Consider the following 6000-nt stretch of genomic DNA (forward strand, 5'->3'; position numbering starts at 1 on the left):
CATAGAGTACAGTGTTTATGTCATCATGAACAAATGTTATTAGTTTTATACATTAATAATCGCTTTGATTCTGTGATAAAATAGACGGTCGGTCGGTCGTTTCATCGGATATATTGTCCTTGGGACATGCACGTAGTGAATCATGAACAACAATCTACACGGTAGGTTAGTTCGATTTTAGAAATCTTTTAAAATGATTGGATAAGGCTGAACTGATGCGTGTAATGCTATGCCACATAAATATTAGGTCACACAAATGAATTCAGTTGGAACTCGTTAATGGTAGTTGCTCAAGGTTGCTATTCCTTAACTACAGAATTCGCCTTGAGAAAAGTATTTTCAGACACTGGTCAAGTGTATTGTTAATTCATTGGCGTAAATGAAATTTAAGCCGTCTTCATATTTAAAAACTCAATCATAAATTTCTTCGTAAATATAGGCAATCCGCCTCGCTAATCCCAAACGGTTTTGCACGGTCATCCCGTGTTTTTTAAATCTTGATTATGAAATTAAATGGTTTAATATTTCAACAAGAAAGTATGAACAAAGGTTTAAAACTTTTTGTTGCGTAGTGCTAATTATATTAATGAAAAAAAATCACCAATTGAAAATATTGATATCGATATATATGCGTCACCAAATTGAAAAGAACCAAAGCCCTTTACAAAATAAGCTTTTCGCGTTTGTCCGACTAACAGTTCCAAAAAAAACAGGATTCAAACAAACTATGAAATGAAATAGAAGCATAAATGCTCAAAAAACTGTAAATAATAAATAAATAAATAAATAAATAATAAATAAATAAATAAATAAATAAATAAATAAATAAATAAATAAATAAATAAATAAATAAATAAATAAATAAATACCAGTTATATCTCATTACAATTAAGGTTCATACTACAAGTTTCAGGTTACGCTAATTAACAACACAATATTATCTCACGGATGCTATTTGTTTATTATGAAAGACATAGTAAAACAAGTTGTAAGGACAATGCTGCAAAGATGATTAAATTTTCCCCTGTTCTACGAATGTGCAATACAATAAGTACATCTTCTTGTACTTGGAATATCGCCGTAAACTTTTTACACAGAAAAATATCAATTTTTAGTTTACACAACACCAGTTTTCGCGATACATTCACAGGCACGGCCATTCGGAAAATAGCGCCGAAGTAGGGGATATGTGTGAGTGTGACCTCGCGCGATATGGCTACACTTTCAGTGACTGCAGAAGTCGCAGACGGTTTCGGCGTTACCTTGCAAAGGCCATCGAGGCGAGGCTACCACGATGGGGCATTAAACTAACGGACAAAACTGTCAAACTGACCTCGCATATTTTCACACCAACAGACCAGTTATGATATTGCACATTGTTTGTTACTAAAGGTCATATCACAGTGAAACAACAGCGCACCACTCACTTTGCTTCCAAACTAAACGAAAATGGTTCCCGCGAGCAAGCGTTTTGATTCCAGCTCCAGAATGGTGCACAAAAGTTAGTTGGAACGCCTGTGCTTAAAAGAGGTCAAAAATACATATATACACATATACATACATAGATACGTAGATACATATATACATACAGATAGATAGCTAGATAGATGAGACATAGCTGAGACATAACTTTAAAACTTTAAGCCACTTAAGTTATTGTATAAATAAAGTATTTTTATTCAAACCTACCCCGTTATATGCCACAGGCACTGTATTGTTACGCAGATTTTGAACTGTTTATACTAGCAAGCCTTTGCAGCATTTAATAAGCGTCTTTATATAATCCATACTGAAATTTTCATATTTTCATACCTCAAATACTTACTTTAGTAAAGCTCATTATTTTAATTCTTATTCTGAAAGTCATTTTGACAATACAGACATTTAAAGGATATTGTTAAGAATGTTTGTTTTGTTCATCAAGTACAACAAACGGTTTACAGCACAAAATTCAAATTGTCAGAACAAAAACAGTATGTACTGTCAGTAATTGTGATGTTGTTGACAATTGAAGGGCCTGGACAGTGTGCATTAATCGTTATGAGAACAGCACTGGATGTGACAACATGCATAGCACAGGGTGTGACAACATGCTTTCATGTAAGTGTTAAACCTACGTGATGTAATGCCTATCTTGAATTGCACCACCTACTTCTCTTGTACTTCCATCGTTTTAGTTACGCTTCGTGTAATAGATCTTCTGTTAAATGTCAAAATAAACTTAAAAACAATTGGACAGTGAAATAACATCAAGTGAAAACAAACGCCCATACCAGCGATGACGTCATCCCTTCATCTATCAACAATTCTCATTGGATCGATGTAAAATGTCTTTGGATACTGAAACTATGACGTCGAGAATTTGTGTTTGTCATAAATTAGGGAATGTAAATTATTTCCCCAAGACAGTCCGCAAAATGTGACCGTCCCCTGAAGCAAGGCGTGTGAGATACTTCGACCTATAACGCTTCTAAGAGAGAGAGAGAGAGAGAGAGAGAGAGAGAGAGAGAGAGAGAGAGAGAGAGAGAGAGAGAGAGAGAGAGAGAGAGAGAGAGAGAGAGAGCATATACATTTTATTTGACTGAACTGTGCCATCCGTATTTCATTTTGATGGTGGATTGCTCATTAAAAGAAGGATGTTCGAGCTATCGTTCAACCGACATTTAATCTGATAACCGACCGATCAGTGTTAACTGCCTCTGTTGAGATTAAGGGCGTTAACTATACACAGTATACTGTCAACTAATGCGACGGCATGATGTGAAGAACTCAAACTAAAGCTCGCCTTACTGGTTTCAAAGTATAAAGTTTCGAAACTAAACGAGCTCCATGCTTTGTGGCACACCACGTCCTGATACTGAATCCTAGTAGAGCAACAAACAATCCACAGCGATCTCTTCAGTATAGCACCTCTCTCACATCATTACGAGCAATTTACAATCTCCCCCTCCCCTCTGTCTCTCCGTTTTTGTCCCGGTCTGTCTGATACTTGCTTATCAAACGTCTGTCCATAAATTTCTTGGGGGAAAATTTCGTCTTCGATCCATATTGGTCGTTGATATCTTGCTATCTAACGCTGAGATCTCCAAATATCTCGATAATATCTTCTCAAGCAGTAGACGATGGGTTTTAGGGGGGTTCTTCGCGGCACGGTCAAGTATATTTTGTTCCAAACTGAAAAGGACAGTCAAGAAACTTGCATTTTCTTCCAAAGATAAAACAGATTATATTCATGTAAACTCACTCTTAAATTTCATAAGATGAACACAGCCACCCGACGAGAGTAGAAAGCCCTGCTGACACAACGAAACAAAATTTTAGTGTTTGTAGTGAGAATAAAAACCTTGTTAAAATGGTTATATATATATATATATATATATATATATATATATATATATATATATATATATATATATATATATACTATCTCTACCATAAAGCATTGTAGACATTTCGTAATATATATACATATGTATTTGTACACACCACGTGCACACACACACACACAACATATATATGTATATATGTATATATACATATATATACATGTATATATATATATATATATATATATATATATATATATATATATATATATATATATATATATATATATATATATATATATAAAAATAATAGTTTTATTGCGTTCCAAGGCCACCGGCCCATTACAATACAAAAAATGTAAGCTATAAAGATGTGATAATTACAGGAATAACATGCTGGTAGATACTTTGTAATTGCATTCAGAGACTTAATGAAAAAAGCTTTGAGTTGATAACGTATCAGCGAATTTCAGCAAGTCCACTTGCTTTTTCTCTAAGTTTGAAAACTCTGTCTGCTCAGAAGCGGACCACTATCAGGATGAATTGTGTTTGAATTTTGTTTGACATCGCTCACGTTTATTAAAGGTATACTGTCACCTGTTCCAATTTTGCCACAGTTACCATGGAAAGAGAAAATCTAACCAATCAGAGATTTTAAGCGGGTGGCCGCATTTTAAAAACAGCGCCCTCACATGGGCATTTCGAATACCAAGGAACACCCCTCTGACCATATATGGGCATATATAGATTACAGGTGACTGTATACCTTTAAACACTTCAATGTTGGCAGGTGCACGACGCTACTTGTTGACGTACAGACTTGGTTCGCTGTATCCGTGTCATCTGTATTCATTTCATCAATCAAAGTATAGCGTTACGGTCTGTCGAGTAAAACGCCTTAGGTAAGCCCATGTTATCAACTAAATTAATTCGTCTTATGTTCGAAATCTCCCCGGTCTTTTTCTTGCATTTTGTGAAGATAGTTAGTATAGAACCGGAACAAGAAGCTGTATCCAAATTTCAAATCTCTGTGGATTCGTATATTACGCAGATTGCAGACACGATAAACATTTATGACTTACGGGTTGACGTAAATTAGAAAAAATCTTTATCCGTACAGAAATGAGGAGAGAGTAATTTCAAACCCGTGTCCAGGACGTCCTCGCAATATTTGGTTTCACTGGTCACAGCTGGTGAATAGCTGCACATCCGTAAGGGCCTTCATCATATTACATCACCGCGATTCTTTCTCGCTGGCCCCGGGTCACGTCGACCGAGAAACTAGCATCGAGTGCTTTGGAGAGACCAGCTGTGTTTTAAAGGCCAACCAGCCAATACGTGTGGGCCGTACGGCTGGTATGTTTTGACTGCGGTTAACACAAATAATACTCGTGGTTACAGCGGTCAGCAGCAGAGAGTCGTCCACACTCCCAGTTTGACCTCAGAGAAAAGAGGGATTACGGGGTGATTTTACAGTTTGCGTAAAAAGTCTATCACTTTGACTACTTTTTATCACTTGACTATTTTTCAAGATAATGGCAGATCAGAGCGTGTACATTAGATGGGAGCTTTCAACACATACAGTATGTGAGATTTGACTTGAGAGTAACAAGTAAATTTCCATTGCTTTGGTGAGCTTAGATCAGACCAGCTGGATCAGATCTCAGTAAAATGTGTATTCATCGTCTCGCTAATCATGAACATTAATCGTCTTTCTTTTCAGAGTCTGGATTTGCTGTATACATGTAGATTAAACTTATATTGATATTTTTTGCCTTTCACACCGGGGTGGGGGAGGGGAGTAACACTTCAGAAACACAACCCCCTCAACTTTTTGTTCGTCTGTGAATCCATGGAAAAGAAAAACAAGAAATTAAATGCTTTGACGATGCTTGATGCATCGGTGTCAAATAGCTTGTTGACAGCCAGAATCTTTTCATCAAAATCTGGAGCTACCGTTGAACTTTGTGAACGTTTTTTTTATTAACGTAAGCGTTCATCTGCACATTTATTCCACCCACAGGGCGAACAAGTGTGACAGGATATCTTCGGCTGACTTGCAAATATTGTGATTTCAGAGTCATGGCTAAATGTCTGTCAAAGTCAAGTCGATGGAGTCAGAGTCTGCGGCTTACCACACGCTGCTCTACACTAATTGACACATATCAACAACAAACGAGAGCATTCGGGCTACCGACAAAGGGGCAAATGTATCGTTTGCCGTGTTCACACCACCCCTGACCCTTCTGCCGTGGAGTCCTGGTAATATTTCATCCGGGCACCCGTCATCTATCAATCACGTTCACAGACACGACCACAACGGAAGTCGGATGGCAGGACACTTTGTTACTATCATTCCTAATAGGTTGCTGTGATGCGAGATTTTCATCGGTCGCAACAGCTGGTTCAGGGCAAGAGGGCAGTCATTTTTGACGCAAGGTCTTCCGGCTCAGGGAGCAAGGCCTGGCTTCCGTGTTACGTTATTATTGTTGTTTTAGCAATTCTATACGCCGCAAATACAAAACAATCGATTGACACTTTTCATATAACTGTGGCTCAAATACACTCTTATGTAAGCAAGCTATTACCACTGTGTGCCTTTCCTCCATTATTGTCTGACAGATCTATCTATTGTCATGCAAATTGAAATGGTGTCTGAACGTTGTTGACAACC

The sequence above is a fragment of the Ptychodera flava genome, chromosome 17 (assembly GCF_041260155.1).
Source record: "Ptychodera flava strain L36383 chromosome 17, AS_Pfla_20210202, whole genome shotgun sequence".
Taxonomy (NCBI): domain Eukaryota; kingdom Metazoa; phylum Hemichordata; class Enteropneusta; family Ptychoderidae; genus Ptychodera; species Ptychodera flava.